Genomic DNA, 27,054 nt, shown 5'->3' with positions numbered 1-27,054 from the left:
TTGCCTCATCTGACTTGATTACACGGCTCCTTCCTCTCTGAAACTCAAAACAGAGAAGTATACTGAGGAGGAAAACTTATTTTTTCTCTCTTCCCTCTGGAAGCCAGCCTTGATCTGAATGTTCCTATAGCAACATTAATTCTCCCAAGTTGCACCTACTGTATAATAAGTTATATATATAGAAGACCTACTGGGATCCAAGTACCCCATATGTGCAAGTGAATGAGTTAATGCTGCTGTGAGAACCAGCAATGTTCCGTTTCCTGATTTTGAAGTTACAACCTGTGTTCACTGGGGCCTCGGGGTGCAGGGTTTGGAGGGCAAGGGTGTGGGCAGTCTTCTGGCAGGCACCTGCCTTCACTGCAGAGCGAAGGGTGTCTCTGGAAAATTTCTGAGTCCTGAGACGGAAATAGACCTGGAGATGCCAGCATCCTTCCTAGTCAGCACGGAACGATTTCTCGAGTTTGGCTCTGGCTGTCTTGGCCTCCATGGTTATCTGGAGGCCTTGGAGTGAGGGAAAGAACCAGGTAAGACTTCCAGACAGATGGGGCCCAGCCAGGCCCAGAGTCAGATGGATGCTGCTGGAGTCCTGTGGGTGGGGGCTACGGAGGTGAGCGTAGGCCAATGCTTTTGCCGCCTGTCCCTGCAAGTGGGTGGGAAAATGCAGATTGCTTGGCTCTTGGGCAAGCCGGGCCCTCTGCGGGTCACTGGGCGGTTGTTTACATTGGGTGGGATACGCAGTGTAGTAGGAGAGTGGTAGCCAGGATGATAGCCAAGACGGCGATGGTTGGAGTTGAGAGCCAAATCGTGGGCCAGGCATGGTGCCCAGCACTTCCTATGCGTGGGTTGCCTGCTCTTACAACAGGCCTGTGAAGTGACTTCCTTCTGTGATTCTCTCCCATTGTACAGATGAGGAAACCAAGGCTTACAGTCGGCACTCAGGTAATGTAGGAGCTGGAGTCAGAGCTCTCCAGCCCGTGTTCCCAAGTGTGCTGCTGTGCCTGGCTCTGGCAGGTGCCAACCGGGTGGCCGGGCTCTGCTGCTCTAAGCCTGGTGTCCTTGCTTCTACCCGGGGCCTTGGAGCCCACAGTTTGGCATTAACACATGGATGGCAGTGGAGGGGATGGTCTGAAGCTGGTGGGGAAATGTGTGAGGACCTGGGGGCACCTGAGTGCATTGTGTAGCTGGCTGCGCTCCCTTCCAGAGCCTGGGGGTGTGGCTGGCTGTGAGCTGGAGGGGAGGGAGGTGAGAGCTGGTTCTTTTTTTTTTTTTTTTTTTGAGACAGTCTCGCTCCATCACCCAGGCTGGAGTGCAGTGACACAATCTTGGCTCACTGCAACTTCTGCACCTCTTAGGTTCAAGCGATTCTCCTGCCTCAGCTGCCAGAGTAGTTGGGAATACAGGCATGTGCCACCAGGCCCAGCTAATTTTTGTATTTTTAGTAGAGATGGGTTTCACTATATTGGTCAGGCTGGTCTTGACCTCGTGATCTGCCTGCCTCAGCCTCCCAAAGTGCTGGGATTACAGGTGTGAGCCACTGCCCCCAGCCGAGAGCTGGGTTCTAAACCACCCTTCTCTCTCAGGCCTGCCATCCTATACCTACCCACTGGCGTCAGGCCCAGCCCCATGGAATCCAGTGGCCTGGGTCCCAGGAGGGCTGGTGCAGCTCGTTGTCAGATATGCTCAGCAGGTGGTAGCCAGAGGGGCCAGGAGGAATGGCGCTGCCCTCTGGTCACCTTTTCTGAAAATGGCCCAGGGTCACTACGAGGACAGGAAGAGAGAGAGGATGGGAGGGAGGTGAGGAGTGAAAGGAGAGTCTGGGGGTGTAATCGGGTACACTGGGTGACCAGGGAAGAGAAGGTTCAAGGAAGGGAGGAGGGGTGTTTCCAGGTCCCTTGGAGTGACTGCAAGCATCCTTGCGTGAATCTCTGTGTGTGTGTGTGTGTGTGTGCGCGCTCGCACTGGCGACTATGGGGCTTGCATGCCTGTGGGTACATGTGGGCCTGGGCTTGCCTCATCCAGTGGGTCAGCTGCTTGTCCCTGCCAATTGTGGCCCCCAGGAGGCCTTGGTGGGGGAGGTGGGAGGCTGCAGGCTGCTGTCTGGACCTCCCCTTGGACACAGATCACCATCAGCAGCTAGAGGGCGCTGCTCGTCACTCTGCTGCCTGCTTTCCCATGGGAGCTGAGTTTTAAAACTCCCAAGAACTACCTGAAAGCCAGAGAGCAAAGAGTCCAACGCATTTCTGGCGGTTTCTTCCTTCCTGCATTTAATGAGAGGCCTCTTCCCACTCTGCCCACAGCCGACAGATACCCTGAAGGGGTGTAAAACTCAATAGACACTCATGGAGATAAAAGCCCCTCTGAAAGTTCCTGGTTCTAAACCTTCTTTTATGGCCCGTGTGGAAGTGTTCCTGGAAGGCTATTTAGGGAAAAGAAATGGCCCATTTGTCCCCTTGTAAAGCTGAGCTGAGCCCCAGGAGCTCTTATGCTCCCACCCATGCCTCTGGCCCTCCCGCCCTGTACCACTGGGCTGGGCACTGCAGTGGGGTAGGTGACAGGGAGGGGGCTGTCCTCGGTGCACGGGTGGCATAGGGAGGCATGGTGGGCTTCTCTGGGTGGGCTGTGGAGCTGGGTTGGCCACCTGTGGGAATTCACAGCCCCGGAGGGGCCAGCGCCCAGCATTGCTCTGCACCTGGGTAGACAGTAGGAAGTACAGGATGAAGTGCCAGCCCAGTTCATATGCATGCACGAATTTGTTTCGTGTTGCTATAAAGGAATTACCTCAAATCCTGCAGGCTGTACAAGAAGCATGGGGCCCTATCTGCATCTGGTGAGGCCTCATGAAGCTTCCAATTATGGTGGGAGGTGAAGGGGGAGCAGGCCAGTGTCACATGGCAAGAGAGGGAGCCAGAGAGAGAGCAGGAGGTGCCTTTAAACAACTAGCTCTCGTGTGAACTAACAGAGTGAGAACTCACTCATGACCATAGGAAAGACACTAAGTCATCATAAGGGATCCATCCCCATGACCCCAACACCTCCCTCTGCCCACCTCCAACACTGGAAGTTACATTTCAACATGAGATTTGGAGGGGACAAATATCCAAACCATATCAATAGAGGTTGCCCTAGGTCCCTCCCTCCTGCTGACATCGGCACTGAGGGAGGCCCAAGCCACGGGCCCCTGTGCTGATCTATGTCACATCCACCTCCAATGTTGGGGGGCGGGTCTGAGGGGACAGTATGGTGACTGGGGTTGGGGCTGACGCAGTAAAATGAGGTATGTCTGTTCTGACGGAAAACACAAACTGTGCATGGAGATCACGCAGTGGTTCTGGGTGATCATTTGTTTATGTTCATTGTGTCTTTTAGATGAACGCACTAAGTGAAAACACAAAATTAAAACTTACCTGCTGGGCGAGGTGGCTCATGCCTGTAATTCCAGCACTTTGGGAGGCCAAGGTGAATCACCTGAAGTCAGTTTGAGACCAGCCTGGCCAACATGGTGAAACCTCAGGTCTACTAAAAATACAAAAATTATCTGGGTGCATGCCTGTAATCCCAGCTACTTTGGAGGCTGAGACAGGACAGTTGCTTGAACCCAGGAGGCAGAGGTTGCAGTGAGCCGAGATTGCACCACTGCATTCCAGCCTGGGTGAGAGAGGGAGACTCTGTCTTAAAAAAAAAAATTAAAACTTACCGTAAGGAGTCATGAACCCCTGAGAACATATCTATGGGCCTCAGTTTGAGAAACTCAAGGCTCTGGCCAAGAGTGGGGCTGCATAGGGCAGCAGAGGGCATTACCATGAGGGCTCAGCAGCCCTAAAGGCAGAGGATGTGGGTTTCCTTTCTTTTGAGACAGAGTCTCACTCTCAGGCTGCAGTGAGACTGCATGTCCGGGCTGGAGTGCAATGGCACAAACATGGCTCACTGCAGCCTTAACCTCCTGGGCTCAAGTGATCCCCCCGCTTCAGACTCTTGAGTAGCTGGGGCCACAGGTGTGTGCTATCACACCTGGCCAATTTTTGTATTTTTTGTAGAGATGGAGTTTCACCATGTTGGCCAGGTTGGTCTTGAACTCCTGAGCTCAAGTGATCCACCTGCCTCTGCCTCCCAAAGTACTGGGATTACAGGTGTGAGCCACCATGCTCAGCTGGGTGTGGGTTTCAATTCTGAGGTGCCACTCATTTACTGGGTGCCTTTGGGATGGTGACTTTACTCCTCTGGCTTATCAGTTTTCTAAAAAATGGTGATATTCACAGGGGCCACTGTGAACCAGAGATACATGTAGTGTGATCTTGTGGGCTGGGGTGGGCTGCACAGCTGGAAAATGTAGTGGGTAGGATGGCAGGCGCCCAGGGTCTGGAGCTGCTCCTTTTGGTCCAAGTGCCTGGGTGTGGGGGCAGCTGGTAGGGGGCAGAGGGGTTTAACTGCTATTAGGGTACCTTCTTTTGTGAGACAGGGAAGTGGATGGGCCTCATCCCAACTCTGATGCTTGATTCAAAGTGTAAGGCATAACCCTAATATCACCCTGAACATGCCTGGTTTTGTCTGATCTCGGAAGCTAAGCAGGGTTGGGGCCTGGTTAGTACTTGGATGGGAGACTGCCTGGGAATACTGGGTGCTGAAGGCTTGACCAGGCATGATGGTGCATGCCTGTAATCCAATCACTTTGGGAAGCTAAGGTGGGAGGATTGCTTGAGCCCAGAAGTTCAAGACCAGCCTGGGCGACATAATAAGATCCCATCCCAACACACACACACACACACACACACACACACACACACACACAGGGAGGACACTGAAGAACTCTGGCAGAGCCATGTTGCACCTGGGGTAGAGCTGGCGGGGAGGGGGCACAGGAACCCTGGATGGTGCTTAGGGATCCCCAGAGCTCAGCCTTCCTGCAGGGCCCTTTCATAGAATGGCTGGGACAGAATTCCCCAAACAAACAAGGGCTGAGGCACATCTTTAGGTCAGGTGGGAGAAGGGCTCTGGGAGCACCTTCCTTGGAAGCCACATCAGAGGCTCCACGGCAGGCAGGCATGCTTAGCATTGGTTCCCTCCAAGGCTCAGGTCCAGTGACAGCTCTAAGTCCACTGTGCTGTTGTGGGCTTGGAGGGGCCCTTGGAGGGAAGTAAGGGTCCTGGAGAGGGGAGAGGACAGGCATGATAGGCTTTGGAGGTGAGCAAAGGCTGGAGCCAGACAGGCCACCATGGGGGTCTTGCCCTTGCAGAGAGAGGTGGCCTCCCTGGGGTTCCACTCCTAACGTGGGTGGAAGGGACCCAGGTCTGGAGGTGCGAGCCAGCATGGCCTCCTGTGGCCAGCACTGCTTTCCTCTCCTCCATTTTTCTGGAACCCTGGTGCACTCTGCCTGCAACTCAGACAGTGACCTGCAGAGCTGAGTCCCACTCACTGTCTCCGGGGGTCTCCCAGCCTCAGAGGCTTTGCTGTCCCCAGCTCTGTATGGGTCTATGTACTGTGTGTGTGTGTTTGTCATATGGATGTAGAGCAGGTGGGGACAGAGGGTTAGGAAGATGGAAAAGGAGGTGAGACAAAGCCTGAAGGAAGGGCCTGGGGACACAGGCTCACATCAGGTGTCTTGGGGGCCAGCCTGCTGCAGGCATCATGGGGTTGGTCTCCATGCCCTCAAAGGCGCCTGGACACTCCCTCCCCTTCCTGCAGGAAGTCTCTGCCCCAAAGACAGCCGGGACCATTTTCTCCTGGAGCCCAGATTCTGGCTGTCCACGCATCCTCCACGGAGAGGCTGCAGAATGATCCCCGAGCCAACCCAGTGCTCTCTTTCTCTCTCTCTATAGGGTGCAAGCGAGAGAGCCCTTCTCCAGTTCAGAATTGTTTCTGTCCTTGGAGATGGCAAGGGTGGAGGTTAGCTTGGTGACTCCAGGCCAGGGAAACAAATTTGCTGTCATTACTGCTTGCTAATTAACACCCTTGTTGTCTGCTCCGGAAGCATATGTGAGAGATTTAGGGAATATTTTAATCTGAAATATCGTGGCACAGAGATAAACGTGGCGCGATGAAGCCGGGCTGCAATCGACATATTTATCGTCCGAGGCTGACCGTCCAACGAGCGCGATCCACTCTTCCCTTTGGATGGATAGCGAATCACTCTCTGTTTTTATTATTTCAATTCCTGTCCTTCATGGGGTTGTGGTGAATTAGCTCGGTGCCATTTTCTAAAATATCAAGCATTTTTATACATTAGGTATAGTGAATGGCAAATACTTGATGTAAAGTCTGCAGTTTTACTCCATAACCAGATTGTAAAATATGAACTGAATTAATCATAACTGCGAAGACTAATGGTACGTTTTCTCTTATTTTATCTTTAGTGCCTTTCAGATCATGTTTTAAAACCTTCCACGTCTGGCGTTGGGAACGCAGCCGCGGCTTGGTGGTGGATAGCAAGAGGCAAAGGTCAGACCGGAGGCTGCACAAATATTGTGTGCTGGATTTATTGTTTTAATTAAGAGCGTGGCAGTTCATCATAAACTGTTTATGGCGTTTCTGCACAGAGCAGCATTTTGAAATCAGCTGTTTTAATGAAAACATAATGTCATATCTGTCAAAGTTCTAAATATTTTGAAAGTGAAATATGGAAACAAGAACTTTAATTCTAGGTTTACTGAGATTAGCTCATTGAATTGCTTTTAAATCCCTTAAGAGGGTCACATCATGGGGACTGGATGGTTTCTTGTAGGTGACTGGGAAAAAAAAATTCTAGGAGGTTCTCGGGCTGGTTATTTAATAGTGAAAATACAAGTTGAAGGTTAATGTATCGAAAAACAAAAACCATTACGGTTGGCATTGGGGTTTTAGATTAAAGATGCAATAATGGGTGTTCAGGGGCTTTGATATCAGATGGTTTGGGGAGCCTAATTGTGCCGAGAGGGAGCTGGGAGCCTCTCAGGGCCGGAGAGAAATGGATCCACCCTTGTCCTTTCCCAGTTGCGAAGCCTCAACATCTCAGTGTCTGCAACTAATTATTTATAATGACCTCAAAGATGATGGGGTTTCACAGACTTTTCAGGCTGAGCAGTTTGCAATCCTAGTAATTTCCTCTCATGGTCACTGGGCATCTGTGTAGACACGTCAGCCATTCTTGGTTACATTTGTTAGGGAGTCGGATAAAATATTTGTCTAATCTGGAAATTGTATTTTTAGCTGTACTCTCATTGGAAACAGAAATTAAGCTTGTCATTAGATGCGGGGCCACAGGAGTTGACTGAACAGGGTAATGTATGTTATATTCTGTGCTCTACTTGGTCAAGTTTCATATATATTGTATTCCACATTATTTTATTAACTTTAATATCTGCACTTCCTATTACCAGACATGCCCCTCATTCAAAGCACAGAGGCACAGTTCTCTAATCAGAAGTGACAGGCTATATACTTTTTCTCAGCCATTACTCGGTAGCCTAGAGCAAAGAACTCTGTTTCCTTGAAAATGTTTTGAATTGGGTTATTTTTATTGAAGTATTAAAGTAATTCTTCAGATTTTAGGCTATTATTTAAGTACTTTTGGGAGAACACAATAACCTCTGGATTCTATAGGCTTTGTTACTTTAACTGTCTGAGCTGGTAAATGCATCTTTTTAATGCTGGTTATTTAAGTGTCTCAGAACTCATCTGACCAGCGGAAGCTAAGAGTATGCAGGTAATTATAGAAAATTAGTAGGCTAAATTAGATTAGGAAAGCACAAAAGTCCAGTGTTAAAACTGCTTGCAAAATATAGGTTTTGCTTGCCACATTCTCAGTGACAAATGAGCACTTCTAATTATTTTATCTTCACTTTTTTTGCAATTTGGTTGAAATAGCCAATAGATTGGTTAGGAAAGCTGAGCTGGGCATTGGCTGGTGTCGTCTCAGCATGAAGCCATGACTTCAATACTCATTCCCATCCTTCTGCTGGGGTCACCTACCATAGCATTGGAGGAGGTGGCGAAGGTCAAACTTGTGTGTTGGGCTGTTGGGCAGGAAAACCCACTGTTGGATGGTTCTGTTGGAGGAAGTTTCTGGAAGTCACAGCTCAAGCCACGAGAAAGTCTCATGGGTTCCTTTCTGGAGATGGTTCCATGTTTTTCAACGGAAAGTTATAAAGAGGGGACCATTTATGTGCACATCCTGTACCAACGTGTCCATGACTCCTCCACCGGCACAGTCTTCTGATACTTCAGGTGCCCTGTGATGAGTGTGTCACGTGATGCTTGAGTAAGAGAACTAGACTTCACTAAATGCTCAGTAACCACCAAGTCATAGTCCTTGGCATGTAGTCTTATGGAGTCCTTTCCTGTACTGTCCTCCTCTCCTGCCAGGAAAGGCCCCAGGACAAGAAACCGTATTAGGCTGTTCTTGTACTGCTATGAAGAAATTACTGAGGGCAGGTGCGGTGGCTCACGCCTGTAATCCCAGCAATTTGGGAGGCCGAGGTGGGTGGATCACAAGCTCAGGAGTTCAAGACCAGCCTGGCCAAGATGGTGAAACCCCATCTCTACTAAAACTACAAAAATTAGCCAGGTGTGGTGGCAGGTGTTTGTAATCCCAGCTACTTGGGAGGCTGAGGCAGGAGAATCAGTTGCACCTGGGAGGCAGGTTGCAGTGAGCTGAGATCATGGTGACAGAGCAAGACTCTGTCTAAAAAAAAAAAAAATACCTGAGACTAGGTAATTTAGAAAGAAAACAGGTTTAATTGGCTCACCTTCTGCGGGCTGTACAGGAAGCATAGCACCTGCATCTGTTTCTGGTGAGACCTCAGGAAGCTTCTAATCATGGCATAGGGCAAAGAGGGGGCAGGCACCTCACACGGTGGAAGCAGGAGCAAGGCAGAAGGGGCAGGAGCCGCATACTTTAAACAATCAGATCTTGCAGGACCTCACTCATTATTGCCAGGACAGTACCAAGCCATGAGAGATCCACCCCCATAACTGAAACACCTCCCACCTGGCACCAACCTCCAACATTGGGAATTGCATTTCAACATGAGATTGGGTGAAGACAAATGTCCAAACTCTATCAGATACCATCTGTTTAAGGCCATGTATACAAATGGCAGAACTGAGATTGAAACTCAAGTTCAAAGCCAAGTTTCTTCCACCCTGCTATGCCATGCCATCTCCAAAAGAACCCAGCAAGAAAGAGTCCATCTCATTCTTTTCCTTTTGTCCAGCCTCAAGGTGGTTTTGTTTGCAATCAGTCCTTTCTGATGTGACTCAGAGATGACCACATGCCAAGAAGCTTTTAGGAAGAAGAGTTTGCAATACACGGTTAACAAAAACAAAAAATAAAAAACAAGAAACGATAAAGTCAGCATGCTGGGTGCGGTGGCTCATGCCTGTAATCCCAGCACTTTGGGAGGCCGAGGCGGGTGGATCACGAGGTCAAGAGATTGAGACCATCCTGGTCAACATGGTGAAACCCCGTCTCTATAAAAATACAAAAAATTAGCTGGGCATGGTGGCACGTGCCTGTAATCCAAGCTACTCAGGAGGCTGAGGCGGGAGAATTGCCTGAACCCAGGAGGCGGAGGTTGCGGTGAGCCGAGATTGCACCATTGCACTCCAGCCTGGGTAACAAGAGTGAGACTCCATCTCAAAAAAAAAAAAAACAAAAAAACAAAATAAACAAACAAAGTCAGCATTTTACCGTTGGAAAAATAACCAGACCCTATGGTCTTCTCCAATATTCGTTGGAACTCACTTTTGAGTGTGGCAAAATAAACAATCTTGACCACGAGCTAAGTGCAAATGGAGGAACCTGCAAGGGAATAGATGCCTGGGATAGATGCCTTTAAAAGTTCATTAAAAAAATCCCAGCCAGTAGACCAAGCACAGTGGCTCACACCTGTAATCCCAGCACTTTGGGAGGCCATGGCAGGCAGATCACCTGAGGTCAGGAGTTTGAGAGCAGCCTGGCCAACATGGTGAAACCCCATCTCTACTAAAAACACATAAGCTAGATAGGCATGGTGGTGCACAGCTGTAGTCCCACCTACTCAGGAGGCTTGCACCTGTGATCCCAGCTACTCAGGAGACTGAGGCAGAAGAATCACTTGAACCTGGGAGGTGGAGGCTGCAGTGAGCCGAGATAGCACCACTACATTCTAGCCTGGGCAACAGAGTGAGACTCGATCTCAGAAAACAAAAAAAATCCCAGCCAGCAGTCTAAGGTAAGAGCCAGTAGACATAACTACAGACGTTCATATCATCATCAGATATGTTAAAGCAGAGGTGAATTTGAAAGGTGCTACAAACAGAAGCAATCACCAAAGCAGCCAGCTAGATATCATAAGGAACTGGATGGGGCCACCATCCGGTGACTACCGGATGCTGAGTTCTAGGAGTTGAACCAGGGCTTCCCTGCCCCACATGCTGAAATGCTGACCCACTAGCTATGGTTGTTACTTCCACCAACACGCATGTGTGCATTAACAATGTGCAGTTTACAAATGCATGAAGTCTTCGGTCTTCATAGTCACCTGTTAGCCTGGCACTGGTAGCCCTGTTTTACAGATGAGGAAATCAGGTTTGTTCTATCACTTAGCCCAAGGAATGCCATTAAAGCACAGTCGAGTTGTAGACAGAGGGGGCAAACATATTGCACAACATAGTTTAGGGAAAGTGCTTAAATGATCCTTTATGATGTATTCTGGAATCCCCAGGTGATGAGTGGCTGTGTGAAATGATCTGTCATCTGTGGTAGAGTTAGTGATGTTCACCAGACAGGCCCTTCTCTTCTCCAGCATTTCCCAGCTCCCTTGCAAATAGGTAGGTGTGCCTTATTCTGGTCAAAAGGCTGCTTCCAGGTGAAAGCATAGAAGAGCCTGTGTATGACTAACTGTGGCTTTCACTTCCTCTGCCTGGGCAATCATAGAGGCCTTATGTGGAGGTACAGGAGCTGCAGAACAATATAGGCTGATCATTGAGACACATAGAAGTGGGACAGGTGCCCTTGTGAGTCTCCCAGACTCTCAGCACGAGAAATAAACACTGTGGCCAGGGGCAGTGGCTCACTCCTGTAATCACAGCACTTTGAGTGGTCAAGGTGGGAGGATTGATTGAACTCAGGAGTGTGAGATTAGCCTGGGCAACATAGGGAAACCCATCTCTACAAAAAAAGAAAAACAAAAATTAGTTGGGTGTGGTGGCATGTGTTTATAATTCCAGCTACTTGGGAGGCCGAGACAGGAGGATTGCTTGAGCCTAGGAGGTTGAGGCTACAGTAAGCTATGATTGTGCCACTACCTTCCAGCCTGGGCAACAGAATCGTGTCTACAAAAACTTAAAAAAAAAAAAAAGAAAGAAATTAACACTTATATTAAACTGTATTAAACTACTGAGATTTTGGAACTGTTTGTTGCAGCAGTGTGAGCCTGCCTTATCCTGACTTACACACCTCTCTAGGCCCTTGCGTTGGTGGGATTTAAATTACAGCTGGGATTCTTCCCAGGGTCCAGAAGTGGCAATTCCTTTTCCTCCTCCTTCTGCCTTCTTGGCTTTCCACTCTGTTTGATTTAGATCAGTGACGACTGACTCCCGCGAAGCCCTTTGCGATCTTCGTAGTAGGGATGCAGTATAGAAATGAATGGTATTGTTTGTGTGTATGCCACCCTTGGCTCCTCCTCGCTGAAATTGACTGTAACAAGTGGTTGGAGTTTCCACTGGAGGGTAATTTATATTTATTTGAGCTGCCACCAAGTCCTTATTTAGTTTGCATAAACTACCCAGGACAAAAGAGGAATCTCCCTGGACCCTGTTTATCTTGTGAAAGTGGAGCTCGTTCTAGAGGGTGGATCACTCTTCACATGGACCTCCCTCCATCCCTTTTAGCGATGAATAATCAGTCATCAGCAGAGGGGATTAAAAAATAGATTTATTGCTATTTCTAAAAGTCAGAACGAAAGGACGAGTAAACACAACAGATGTAGAAGAACGTAAGCAGGAACACTATTTTACAATAACATGTACTGAAACACATTTATGTACTGGAAACTATGAAAAATAGCTCTCTTTAAATGATTTAACATTTGCTCTGCCTTATATACAGTTGGGTTTCCAGTGGGAGAACAAAGATATTCGCAGCTCTCTCAGCCCTCAGGAAAATCCTTCCTCAAAACCTTCTGGAAGCTTCCATGAAGGAGTTTATGGCTTAGGAGGAAATAGGGGCTTTCTTCAGTATATATGTGTGTTGTTCTATCTTCACATCTCCCCCACACTTTGTGGAATTATTACAGGGGTTCAGGAAATCCCATGGCCGGAGTCAAGCAAGAAGGTCATTAAATTTTTTTTTTTTTTTTAAAGAGATGAGGCCTCAGTCACTGTGTTTTCCAGGCTGGTCTTGAACTCCTGGGTGCAAGTGATCCACCAGCCTCAGCCTCCCAAAGTGCTTGGATTATAGGCATGAGCTGAGGCGCCTGGCTAAGAAGGTCATTTGGAACAATTTCTGGTAATGACATTCCCTTCTGGAAAAACAGCGGACCTGACTTTCTCATGAGGAGGCTTGCATTATGTGCCTGTGATTGCTTTCCTGAGATAACTCATTTTTTTTTTTTTTTGCAGAGATGGATTGTGCAGGCTGGTCTTGAACTCCTGGCCTCAAGCAATCCTCCTGACTTGGCCTCCCAAAGTGCTAGGATTACAGATCTGAGCCACCGTGCCTGGCCTCCTGAGAGACTTCTATTCAAGAAGCTTCTAGATAATTCATTTCTGCTGGTGATAGGGGTGCAAAGCATCAGATTTCACAGCTTTTCTCTTTTGGAAAATCCTCATCAGGTGGGCTTTATGGCTGGCTGGATTGATAACATGGAAAAAGATTCTAAAAAAATACATCAGTTCCATAGCTACATCTAGACATACTCCATTAGTCATTGAAAGTGGGTGATTTTTGTAGTGTCCTAAAACATGGATTAGTTGGAAGGATTTTGCCTCAGGGTTTTCGAGGACTCTAAATACCAGGGCAGTCTGACGCTGGCAGAGTCAACCTCTGGGTAATGTTGTGATCCAGAGGTTGGGACAGCTACACAGTGTCACAGCAGCACATGTGAAAAGCCACCTGCGAAGTCCAGCCCAGTCCACATACCAGGAAGGAGTATCTTTTCCAGGGATCAGCCTCTTTCTAATGATCCCAGTTGCTTGTTTTGGTGTCTGACTGTAGTCTTCTCAATTTGGTGACTGGAGAATGATAAAAGAACAACATAATTTGAAATAGGGGACAGAATTGAGGGCTCAGGTTTCATATACCTTTGATGTAAACAAATCTCTCTTTTATGCTTCTTCTGGACCTGGCTTGGATAGTGGAGGTCTGGTTTCCACAACCCTCTCCCTGACTTTTGTGCAATTAGCCAAGCCATTTTTTTTCCTGAAGAAAGTGATTTGAATGAAAGGCACAGGTGATCACAAAATTCCCCTCAGAAAAATAAAGGCAAAATCTGCAATATTTGGAAGGGAGAAACAGAATGTGTGGCTTGTAATCTGGGTTTTGTGTACACCAGATCACAAGCATGTGTGTGCATGTGTGTGTGTGTTTGTGGGTGCACAGGAACACATGTGTTTCCTAAGTGTAATTGCCTGATTTGGAAACCTGGGGCAGAAAACATAGGCGTGTGCTGATTTTTGCACGCATTGCATCTCTGGTTTCAGTTTTATTGAACTGGCTTCTATCTTTTTCTCTTCCGCAGTGGCATTGAGCAACCTCCCTACTAATGCAATATTAAGAACCGCATAATTAGCCACCTTAATAAATTTTTCCAAGATGGATAGGCAATGTTTGGCTTTACTCAGAATAAAACATTTCTCTAATAGTATTCTGTGGGAAGCTATGGAGAGAACAATGAACAGAAAGATCTGGAAATATATTAAGATATATGTGCATATATTGGATATTAGCACCATAGACTACGCATATTGGGAATATGCTTCAAAATATTTCAAACATTGTTGACCTTTGTTATATAATCCCAGGCTCGGGGAAACATATTTGCATAGACTTAGCAATATATTGTAAATAACTACATAGGACAGTGTGTATTTTTCCTTAAGATGCAGTATTATAAGCAAGACATTAAATTATGCCTATCAGACAAAGCAGCCGGATCTCCACATTTTTTTATAGCACATTCTATCGGGAAGACATCCCTGCTTCTAAAAAGCACATGTATTAACTGCCTGATTCATGTGGTGACATGTGGCATATCCGAGTGTGTTATGGATCTCTCAGGAATAAAAACAACATAGCAAAACCATCACCTTGGGATGTTCATTGAGTGAATATTTTACAGACACACTCCTTTTATATTTATATAATAATTTAGTGTTATGACAATTTTTTTAGCAGAGTTGGCAGTTTTTCTTTTTTATAATGGTATTATATTTGTGAGCCTATTAAGTGCATATGGGATAAACTACAGAAAAAAGTATTTTTCATAATTCCTCAGGGTGCTTGTAGCGAAAAAAAAAAAAAGAAAAAAACAAAACCAAACCACCACACCAAACATATTGGTTTAGAAAAATGTTAATAAAAGGTCAAGCAGAACTTTCCAATGCTTGGCATGACAGCAGTGGCAATTTGGAGGCCTTTTTTGAATTGTGCATTGAGGAGACATGGGGACTTATGGGGCTTCCAGCAGGAAAACGGCACCTAATGTCCTTTCCGAAAGAGAGAGTGACCCTTTAGTAGGGCTTGTGAGTTTTTTTTTTTCCCCCACAGTCTTGCTCTGTTGGAGTATAGTGGCATGATCTCAGCTCATTGCAACCTCTGCCTTCAGGGTTCAAGCGATTCTCCTGCCTCAACCTCCTGAGTAGCTGGGACTACAGACACCCGCCACCACACTGGCTAATTTTTATTCTTTTAGCAGAGACAGGGTTTTGCCATGTTGGCCAGGCTGGTCTCGAACTCCTGACCTCGAATGATCCGCCTGCCTTGGCCTCCCAAAGTACTGGGATTTCAGACTTGAGCTACTGTGCCCAGCCAAGTTTTAAGCAAAGAATTAAAACCGCATGTTGCTTCTCTCTCCTCATCCATCTCCCCTCTACAATGAGCCCAGGCCAGTCTCTGGCTTGGCCTTGGTCCCCGGGAGCTGGCACTGCTGAGCCTACTGGCATTGGGCACCTCTCAGCCGGGCATTTTCCCAGGAGCTGGTGGAGTGAATGGTGACAGGGGTATTTCCCCCCTTTTTCCATCTTCTGAGGCAGAAAGGCAAAGCTGCCTCTCCAAGTCAGAGGAGACAGGACAGCTGCATGCGGCGGACTAGACCAATGCCCACATAAAGAAGAGGAGCTGGGCAAGGGCTGTGGGCAGGAACACGACCTGGTTGCCCATGCAGGTCCCCCTGCACTTTTCCCTCCCTTCCTAAATCCCCTGCAACTGGGAGGTCAGGTAAGAACAGAAAAACATCTTGTAGTTTGTTTTAAAAAAAATTTTAGTTTTTATTTTCTAAAGATGGGGTCTCACTATGTTGCCCAGGCTGATCTCGAACTCCCGGCCTCAAGCCATCCTCCTGCGTTGACCTCCCAATACTCTGAGATGACAGGTGTGAGCCACTGTGCCTGGCCTTATATTTCTTAATCTCTTCCTCCCTGATTTTTTTTCCTTTCAAAGAACTCATAAAAATGCAAAAATAGGGCATGGCTGTTTGGAGATTTTTATTTAGCCACTGCCTGCATGTGAGCCTGTTTCAGGCAAGCCCATACACTATGATTCCAACTGGCCTCAAATTAAACTTCCTCAAAATAGAAATGTTCTCTGTGAAGAAGTGGACAGAGAGTGATTGTCTTGGAATGGATCCAACCTGGCTCCTGGGGGCGGAAGCCCAGCCACCCAAGTGCCCAAAACAGCAGGACACACCCTCCCACTGCCATTTGGTGGTGGCTCTTGTGTGAGGTGGAGACAAGATCAGGAGGAGCAGAAAATCACGTCGTCCCAGGACCTGCTGGGTTGTTTGTGTCTCCACTGCATCCCATTGGCTCTGCACTGAAAGTATCTTTTCACAAATGACGGCGAAGGGTCATTAGAACCCCGGTCTGGGCCAGGTGCAATGGCTCACACCTGTAATACCCAGCACTTTGTGAGGCCAAGGTAGGTAGATCACTTGAGGCCAGGAGTTTTAGATTTGGCTGGCCAACATGGTGAAATCTCATCTCTACTAAAAATACAAAAATTAGCCAGGGCATGGTGGTGGGCACCTGTAATCCCAGCTACTTAGGAGGCTAAGGCAGGGGAATCACTTGAACCTAGGAGGTGGAGTTTGCAGTGAGCCGAGATTGTGCCACTGCCCTCCAGGACAACGGAAATGAAATCCTGTCTAAAAATCAAACAAACAAATAAACAAACATCCAGGTCTGGCTTCTACGTTCAGGAAGGTAGGGTCTTGTACAGCGGCAGTGATCGCATGGGGTGGGGAGTCCCCTAGGGCTATCAGCAGAAGCCTGCCATGACATCTGAGCAGAGAAGAGCTCTCAGCCCAGCTTTCCATCTACGATGTTCATTTGAGTGTTTCCTGGGCACCTCTTTTTCACATGCCAGGCTCTAAGCTAGGTGCCAGGCACACAGACTAGTGAAGCACGCTGCCCTTGCCCTTGTGGGGCAGAATCGAATCCAACCATCACCTTGATGAATATTTAATGACCATGGTGGTTAGAAAATGAGGGTGGAGTATGCCATCCTAGGAGAGTGTGAAATGGCTGTGTTGTGCTGAGTAAGGTAGTAAGGTCAGAGCTTGTCTTGATTTAAAATTTTGATAATCTTGCTCATCATGGATTTTGAAAGATGCATTAATTTTGATTTTTAAAAAGACCGCACTTACCTTGATTGTTGAGTTCGTTGGTGCTCAATGTGAGGTGAGAGCTGTGTAGAACTGGAGGCTGGGCGAACCTCCTAACTTCCAGGCTGGTTAACTTACCTCATCACCTCCCAAGAAAACTTTCTTTCAGTTCCAGCCTGCAATTTCCTGTGTGCCTCAGGGACTGTGTTCCTCATGGCATCTCCCGGGTGGGCCGAGGTCCAGCTTCGTGATCTTACCTTCTTCTCCGAGGGGCAGCTTGGAGAGGTTAAGCAAACTCTGTCCGTCATGCACGGCCCAGGGCCAGGGGTGCTGATTTAACATTCCTCTACGGTCACCCTTGAGTCAGAAGGGCATGTTCTACAGACCACAAGTTCAAGGACTGCACCCTCCAGGACATGTCCCCTGCCTGCCCAGCCACGCAGGCCTCAGCTCAGCTCCTCGGGGCTCTGTCGGGGCCACGTGACACCAGACTTTGATTCCTCATTGACCGCTTCTGGGGTTTTCTCATTGCTGCTCGGATCTCCTCTCTCCAGACTGACAGTGGACACCCTACCAGTCTCCAATTTCACTGTTTCATCCTCGGGTCCCTTAAAAGGTAGCTCAAGGGAGAGCGTTCCTGGTTTAAAGTGTGCTAGGGTGAGCCTGAGTGCAGTGAAGGTGACTGAGAGGTCGGGATGGGGCAGCTCCCCAAAAATGCCACAGGGTGAAGGAGTCGGCTCTGACTCATGCAGGCTCTGCCTTTAGCATAGGGAGGGCTTGCTGTGGGGGCGGGATCTTGTCCCTGTGGGCCCTCTCTTAGTGACAGGAGCAACGTGACACAGACAATTTCTAGACACGCAGCCTGGTGGGGAGAGCGAGTCTGGGTGTCTGAGCCCTTCCTCCAGTCCCTCCCACACGAATCTCATGGTGTGAGCCTGGCAGAGCATCTGCTTAGGAATCTAATGCAGGGGTCCAAAAATGGGCAGATCATCTCTGTGTTAGTTACATGTGCTTGTCTGCTTCTGAATGCGTGTCAACTCGCATCCCCTTGCCACTCTATTCTGAGACCGAGGGAGTTGAGAGGCTCTCGGAGATGATTTCTACACTTGGTGGTGGTGGAGATGTCTGCTTTCTGATGAAGGGCATGGAGAGGCCCCCTGTGGGGGTCTGGTAGGGCCAACGCTGGGTCACTGGGAGGAGCCTTTTGAAATGGGGAGGCCTCACTGCCCACTTTCCACCCATCATGTTCTTGCTCCTTGCACCGAAGAAAAGGCAGTCACTTGGAGCACACACCCTTACGCATGTGGCGGCCACTCTGAGTTCTGCAGTGGTTCTTTTGCTCTGAGCACTCACTGGGGTCTTGCCCTCTAGGCAGCTCCGGGTCCCCATGAGGAGAGGCAGGCACCCAGGGGTGGAGATTCCAGGCTCAGATGTGACGCTAATAGGCGATGGGCCAAGATGATGAGGCATCTGGCTCCTTCCTGCTTCTCTTCCTCTGTTCTGCCCAGTGGCAAATGGCATCCTTTAAACATGGCATAACAATGCCTTTTGCCCCCGGCTAATGAGGGGCTTTTGTGCTCATTATGTCATTAGAGTCTTGGGACAAGCTTGGGTAATTAGTGCCATCTTACCAATGAGGCAACAGAGAACAGGGTTTGTCCAACTTTACCTGCCTGCCAAGTGGGTAGCGAGGGCTCTGCTTCAGGCATGCTGGCATCCTGTTGGCCACCTTTGAAGGCAGGCGGATCCCCTCTGCTGTGTCTTTCCTCTGCAGAATTTGGGGAGCGTCTCTCGGAAAGTGATTTTTTATGGAGGTAAAAGCCACCCAGTCCCCTGGGCATGCATGTCTGACTTTCCCCTGACAGCTGATGCTTGGTATGAAATTGACAATATGGTCTGAGCTTCACCCTGAAATGCTATGCTGCCTTCTGGATACAAAACTGGTAAAGAAATAAGACATTGGGTGATTTCTGCACAACCCTTCCATTCCCCCATTCCTTCCTATATTCAGAAAACACTCATTAAGTGCCTACCAAGTGCCAGATATCACGCTGAGTGCCAGTGCAGGGCGGAGGCGTTCAAGTCCAGAAGAGAGATGATCACCAATGTGCGTGTCCATACGTGTGACCATATATGTTCTCACCGCTTCCTGTAAGCAAGCACCTTTGTTGCAGTGGTCAGGGTGAAAGGAACCTACTGACTTTATGCTGTGGCTGCCTTGCTGTGCTGCTGTGTCTCTGTTGTGATACCTTGGGGGCCTGAGGTGTCAGAGACTGCTGGTACTAAGATGCCTTTGGTCAGTGCTGGGTGTCACCTGCTGGCATGGAGACTTTTCCATGCCAATACCAGGGCAGGGGGAGGGTGTCTTGAGTTAGCTTTTGCTGTAGCCCTGTGCTCAAGGTATTCTTTTGGGGATGCTCTTCTCTTATCGCATGCCTTACTTGCGACAGATGGGTTTTCAGTTTAGTGACCCCAACCTGGAGTCCCAGATACCTGTATCCACACAGGTACCTCCTCCTCTGGTGCCTTTGTGTTTATTCAACCAGGTGACACCCCAGGCATTAGGACACTGGCTGAATCCCCAAGTTTACTTGGGCAAAAGAATCCTGTCTTGAGCCTATGGTTCCCCAGGCTCACACAGGGCAGCCCTGCCCAGGTTTGGGCAATGACGATTGAAGTCGCAAATTTACCTCTGACATATTTGACCCCAGTGTCTCTGCCCCCAGAAGGCACAGGACCTGTCTCAGACTGTGTCCTCATGTCCCAGCCCATAGTTTCCCCCATCCCCCATCACCCCAAGGGCTTTTTCTGGCTACAGAGAAGCAGCTTCCCCAAGGGAGGGATTGGGGCAAGGGCAGACACAGAACTCTTGAGAAAGTGGCGACCAAGTGCATGGTGAAATGGGATTATGGGTTGGGGAGAGTGGCTTATGCCTGTAATCGCAGCACTTTCAAAGGCCAAGATGGAAGGATCACTTGAGAGTTTGAGATCAGCCTGGGCAACATAGTGAGACCCCTTCTCTACAAAAAAGTAAAAAAAAAAAAAAAAAAAAAGTAGCTAGGTGTGATGGTGTGCATCTGTGATCCCCAGTACTTGGGAGGTTAAGGCAGGAGGATGACTCGAGCCCACAAGGTCGAGGCTGCAGTGAGCTGTGCTCATACCACTGTACTCCAGCCTGGGCAACAGAGAAAGAGCCTGTCTCATTAAAAAAGTTAGTAATAGAAGAAATGGGACTACAGAAACAGGGGAGGCAGAGATGAGTGTTTTCTTGGACATAGCTGTGCAGGCCTGTAATAGGCACCTCAATTTTGCAAGAATTATCTTAAGAAAATAGTGTGACTAATTTTTATCATACAAGAGATGGTAATGACTTTATATTGAGAAGGAAAAACACAGTTTCCCTGCCATATAAATATAGTGGATGACATTAGAACCCAGGAGAAAATAAGTCCTGGAAATCTATTAGTAATCTCCAATACCTGAAAAAAAAAAGTATGAGATCACATAGATTTTGTGCTTCCTTCCACAACATGGGGCATTGGATGCAGGAAAACCTTGGATCTGTATTTCTGGGAAAAGCGTGATTTCGATGCTGACACCTGTGAAGGTGGACATGGAAGCTCCTGCAAGGGTAGATAACCAGGCTCGGACATGCTTTGCTCCGAATGTGTATTCTGAGAGTATTTGATTTAAAAAATGAGCAAATGGCCCAGGCACAGTGGCTCACGCCTGTAATCCAGCACTTTGGGAGGCTGAGGTGGATCACCTGAGATTGAGAGTTTGAGACCAGCCTGACCAACATAGAGAAATCCTGTCTCTACTAAAAATACAAAATTAGCCAGGCATGGTGGCTCATGCCTATAATGCCAGCTACTCGGGGGGCTGAGGCAGGAGAATGGCTTGAACCTGGAGGCAGAGGTTGCCGTGAGCTGAGGTCACGCCATTGCACTCCAGCCTGGGCAACAAGAGTGAAACTGTTTCAAAAAAAAGATGATTATGCTCATTGTCTTTGCTTTTTCCTTAAATTTTTTTTTGGAGAATGGAGGCTGGTCTGAAACTCCTGGCCTCATGTGATCCTCCCGCCTTGGCCTCCCACAGTGCTGGCATTACAGGCATGAGGCCCCTTTGCCTGGCCTGAACAAACACTCTCAACTATTGCTGCTGGGAACATAAAATACAATATTTCTAGAAAACCACTGAAAACTATTTTTCTCCTTAACAATTGAAAAGAAATTATTAAACATAGAGAGAAAATGCCAAGCAGCAAAAAGAATATTAAAAATTACTTGTAGCCCACCTGCCATTATTATTATTTGAAGGAATACCTTATAGGTTTTTTCTTCCTTTGTGTATAGAAAGCATAGTTACATTGTAACTTGCTTTTTGCCACAAAACAGTATTTTATGAGAACTCCTTAAATATTAACTGTAAGAAATCCTTAAATGTTAATTTCTACAACATTACTATTGAGGACTTGATGATATTATCTACCTTATGATATTGTATATCTATGTAAAATCTGGTAGCCTATTGTTGGACAGTTGGTTCATTCCTGATAGCAGTGAACAACCTTCCAGCTGAATCTGTACATCTCCGTGATAGATTCCTTTGGAAGTAGAATCTTTGGATCATGGGATCATGTACTGTTAAGAATTTTGACCATATTGTCAAATTACCCTTTGAAAAGTTTACCTGATTCGCCCTATCACCCTGCTGTTGACAGGATTCATTTCTCCACCCTTGAAAACTTGAAAACACAATCGTTGTTTTTATATTTATCAATATAGGGACAACATTTTTAAATTTTCATTTCAATTTGCATGTCTTTTGATTACTAATAACACTAAACAACTTTAATATATTTATCATTTGTATTTTTTTTTGTGAATTGCTATTCATGTCCCCAGTTTATTTTTTTTCTGTTGAAATATTTATCTGTTCTTCATTTGTAAGAAAGCTTTCCACACCGGGGGCGTTAACCTTTCTGTGATGTATGTTGAAAGCATTTTTTTTTTCTAGTGTTGGTTTACCTTTCAATTTCAAAATTACGTTTTTCACGGGTGGATATTTAAAAAATGTGCACCTCAGATCTGGGTATTTTAAACTTTTTAGCTTCTGCCTTTGCAATTGGACTTAGAAAGAACTTCGCTATTACCATATATGTAAATATCACTTTTATAGTTTCATTTAAAAATTTAAATCTTTAATCCCTATAGCATTCATTTGAATATGTGGTATGAGGTAGAACATTAACTTTTCTTGTTTTCTGAACGAGTGGCAGATTGTACCTATATCTTCATCAATTAGCCATCCTTTCCCAGATATAAAATGCCTTTATGTTAAAATATTTGAGTTCTACTTCTGCACTCTCTCTTTTGCACTTTGCTGTTTTAATTATCTTAGCTTTCTGTGATATATGTTTATATCTTGAAGAAGTCTCCTCTCTTTTTAACAACAATGTTTTCCGGAGATTTTTACTCGTTTATTCTTTCATATGGAATTTGGAATCAGTGTGACAAAATGTCAAAAAAGCTTTGATGGAATTTTTCTTGGACTTGCATTCAAGTGAAAGATTAGATGAGTAGGGATTGATATATTGGTGATACAGTCTGTCCAGTCATTTGAGCACTATTTTATATTTGCTCATTCATTTTAAATAATATTCTCCACGTAGGTATTATATTTAGAAAATAATAATGCTACTAAGAGCCTTAAAAATGTTAATTCTTGGCAGGGCACAGTGGCTCATGCCTGTAATCCCGGTACTTTGGGAGGCTGAAGCGGACAGATTGCCTGAGGTTAGGAGTTCGAGACCAGCCCGGCCAACATGGCAAAACCCCATCTCTACTAAAAATGCAAAACTTAGTCGGGTGTGGCAGTGCAAGCCTGTAGTCCCAGCTACTCAGGAGGCTGAGGCAGGAGAAAGAATCACTTATACTGGGAAGCAGATGTTACAGTGAGCCGAGACTGCACCACTGCACTCCAGCCTTGGTGTTGGAGCCAGAGTCAGTTTCAGAAAAAAAAAAAAAAAAAAAATTATGTATCTAAAATTTCTTTTCATTTAGTAATCCCACCTTTAGTGATGTATCTTGGATAGAGGTTTCAATTATAGAAGTATGCACAATGACGAAAATATTAGACACTCTTTAAATGAACAATTGGGAGACGGTTCAATAACTTTTGGTACAGTCCCAAGCTGAAATATTACACAGTCCCTAAAAAGGTATCTGTGAGGCCATCTTGTGCGACAATAACTTTTGTTAGTGTTAGCTACAAAATCAGGCTATAATATTGTAGGAACAGCTTTGTATGTTATAGGTACACAGAAAAACATCACAAAAGGCACATAGAGAAAGACTGAAGATAATTGGATGAAAACGTTAATAAGAGAGCTTATTTCTGGAAGAGAGGTTGTGATGAATAAAAATGGTTATTTCAAAGAGGGGAGCTCTCTGTCCTTTCGAATGCCCCTGCAGTTGGCACGCACGTTGAGCGAATGGCGCAAAGCGAGCGTCGGCTGGCAGCGAGCGGGCGGGAGAGCCGGGCGGCGGGGCCGGTGCAGTCCCTCGCGCGGCCGGAGGGTGGCAGTGTCCGCTCGCAGACCCGCGGTGCGTGGCCCGCTGACCTCTGCCGGCCTCGGCCGCCTCCGGTTTATCACCCATCGCAGGAGCGGAATGAACATATTTACTTGTGTTTTGCTTTCCACTTATAATATCTAGTGACATGGGAGGGAAATGAAAACAATTGTTCACAGGGGAAATTTATGAGCTTCATCTGGCTGCGTGATTTCCGCAGTTGCCCCGCCGCCGCCGGGGGACTCAGTTACTGGAGGGCGCTTTTCCCGCTGCCAGGCAGGCCCCGCGGGGCCCTGGGCACGGGTTTTGGTGGCAGCTGCCTCACAGAAGCAGACGGTGGCGGGCGCCCTTTCCTTCCCCTTGAGTTCGACAAGTGCCCCAGGTTCCCTCTTTTCGGGCTGTCAGGGTGCTCCCGGCCTCATGCTGGGCCCCCCAGGGCTCCGGATGAGCCAGCGTTTCTTGACAATCCAGGGATGCCCCTAAAACACGGTCCCCTTGATGGGCTGGGGTGGGGCAGGGCTCCTCGGACCCTCAGTAAGGCCTCTCCCGGGTCATGGTGGTGGGTGGAGTCCCTTTGCCTGCGATGCCAACTGCATCCTGGAACCTGGGGTCTCATTTCCAGAACAGGGGCGGGGACCCCACGAAAGGGAATCCCGAGGGCTGAGGTGCTGCAGGAGCTGCCTGTCCTTGGAAGGGGCAGGAGATGGGGGAGCTTCTGTCCCTTTCCAACCTGGCTGAAATCAGGGCCCCTGGCTTGGGGCAATTGGACCGCAGGTGCTCGCTGGGATGGAGGAGAGGAGGGGGAGACCTGTGGTGTCTTCCAATGCCTGGGGCCTCAGGCTCACCGCACTTGCCCCTGGGAACCGATCCTGGCTGAAGCCCTGCCCTAGGCAGGAACTTTTCCCCTGGACTGAACCATTCTGTCACCCCGATGAACGACCCCCTCTCAGGCTGTGGACGGTGCCGTGCCCAGCCTAGGCAGAGAGCAGGCCCGGGGCTTAGGCTCCGGGTGTGAGCTGAACCTAAAGAGGGGAAGCCAGGCCCAGTCTAGCAGGTGCGCTCAGTACCAGGAGCCTAGAAGAAGCGAGATGTGAAAACCACAAACCGCAGTGACTGCCAGGAACACACTGCGAGTGGCTTTGATATGGAGACTCATGTCACCGGATGTGTGCCAGGGCGTGTATGTGTGTCTTTGTGGGGTGCTGATCTTTTTTGTATTAGGAAGAGCTGTTCATGGTTAGAATGGATCTAGGAGTCTCCCTTAGTTCTTGGTTTTTCCTCCCTTCCTTCCATCCTCCCTTTCTTTTCCTTCCTTCTCGCTTCCCTCCCTCCTTCCTTTTCCCCTTCCTCCTGCCTCCTTTTCTCTCCCTCCCTCCTTTCTTCTTTCCTCTCTTTTCCTCCCTCCTTCCTTTCCTCCCTCCTCCCTTATTCCTCTCTGTTTTCCTGTCCTTCCTCCCTCCCTCCTTCCTTGCTTTCTTTCTCTCTTCCCTGCCTTCCTCTCCTCTTTTCTTTTTTTTTTATTCATTCTTCTTCTCTTTCCCTCCCTCCTTCCCTTCTTTCCTTCCTTCTCTTCTTCCTTCCCACCCTCTCTCCCTTCCTTTCCTGGCTTGGGGGAGTTTTTCTTGAAATGGGTCTTTCTGCTTTGGGGATTCTATGAAGCCGAAATGCACAGGGTCCTTGCTCTCTGACCTCACAGTCTCCTCTTTGCCTGGACTGCTTCAGCCCTCTGCCTGCAGGGATGCGCCAGGATGCAGCTGCTGCTGGGAGCAGTGTCAGGGTCACTTTGGAGGAAATGACCCCCTGCCCCCACCTCTTCCAGGCAGACAGGTGAGTCTTTGGTGCCAATCAGCGGGCTTGGTGGACCACAGTTGCCACCTTAGCCTTCCCCAGGGACCAAGGTTCACTTCATCTAGGACCGGTTTCCTCTGAGTGACGTCTACTCTGGCAGAAATGAGAAGGGGACACTGGTTTGTTCTCTGTCTTGTAGTGAAAATCTAAAGAACCTGAGTAATCGCTGGTGAGGACCTGGGCTTTGCATGGGCCAGAGCTGGTAGGTCAGTTCTTTGGGGTCTCTGGCCCACCAGACCCTTCCTAGGCTCATTACAATCCCGTGTGTTTCCCCAGCGGCCTTACAATTGAATTACTCAAAATTGCACAGCTTTATTGCATGCAGCTCAACTCCAAGATGAGCAAAGGCCCAGATAATGAACAATTATTTATGACAAATTATTACCTTTACATATAAGATTAACCATTTCTGTTAAGCTCAGTAAGGATGCGTGTGAGAAATGTGTGTGCGGTTCCGTAAGTGCCGGCTTGAAGGTGAGGTCTGCTGGGTGCTGCATTTGTGGGTGCGCTGGTGGTTGTTCCGGAGGGTGTGTTCCAGGCTGAGGGGAGCCCTTGGCTGATGGGGACGAGCCATCAGGCCACTCTTTCTCCCAAAGGCAGACATGTTCCCATCTCAGCTTGGAGGCTGGCAGTTTTGATGGGGCTTCCAGGTTTATCTCCTTTTGAATGTATAATGATGAAAGCACTAAAGAATGTGAAATGTTTCACTAATTGCATTTAAGTTTAAAAAATTCTGTTTTGTTTGAATCTGAATGTAACTTTTAAAATTATTTATGGACTCAATAATGTATGTTTGGGTTATCGAACCCCGTCTCTGTGCTTGCTTTTGTGACTAGAATCCTCTCCCAGCTAATTATAACATACAGTATTTTCCCAGCAGTCTTACAATCAAATTATTCAAAATTGCATTTCTTTATTGCATATTGCTAGAACCCAAGACAAGCAAACATCAAGATAATAAACAATTATTTATTGCAAATTATTACCTAATATATAAGATTAACAGCTTGTAACTATTAAGATTAATACACATGGTAAACTGTATTTATTATACTTATTTTGTAGCAAATATCTTTGTATAAAACATATGTTTATGTACTGCAATTAATGAGAAAAAGTGTAAGATTAACAATTTATGTTGGTTTTGTTTTTAGATTTATGCACACTGTAAAACTTATTTATTGCACTTATTAAAAGTATTTAATGATGGACTTTTAGATGCTATATTTTTAATGTGCAAATATAAACTAAAGGAGCATTAAATTACAAAATAGAAAATTATAACTGAAGTCAAAGAATGTAACTATTTTCTGCTATAAATCTGCTTTAAAAAGATCATCGCTGGAATTACCGAATCTTTAAATAGTGGCCTTTATAGTGCATAATGAGTTTCAATGAGTTATCCTTTGAAAGGCTTTTTTCATCATTAAAACTAAACTCAACATCTTGCTCTTAAAGATAAATGTAGCTAACAGCATAAACACTGAAATCATTCCATTTTATGACGAGAAGTTGAAGTAACATTGGAGAGAAGAGAAACCCGGCCCGATCTCGTCCCGTGAAGGTGAGGGAAAAGGACTCGCTGGAAGACAGAGAGAGCCCGGGAACCAGCGACAATTTAGCTGAGATGCGATCTGCAGGCTGGGGACTGAGGGAGGAATGTCCCTCCCTGTCTTTCCCACCCTGGCTTGCCTTCTGCGGTGGGGTCAGCCGCAGGTGTAACCACTGTTTCTTAGCCACAGAATTACAAAATTGGAAAATATCATATATAAAGGTGGCAATGCTGAGACTATTAAAATAGAAATAAAATCAACAAAGCCCCTAGTCCTGAATATGTCCTGCCTTCTCACGGTTCA

Source organism: Callithrix jacchus, chromosome 22, assembly GCF_049354715.1.
Source record: "Callithrix jacchus isolate 240 chromosome 22, calJac240_pri, whole genome shotgun sequence".
NCBI classification, from domain to species: domain Eukaryota; kingdom Metazoa; phylum Chordata; class Mammalia; order Primates; family Cebidae; genus Callithrix; species Callithrix jacchus.
This window is presented reverse-complemented; position numbering follows the sequence as displayed.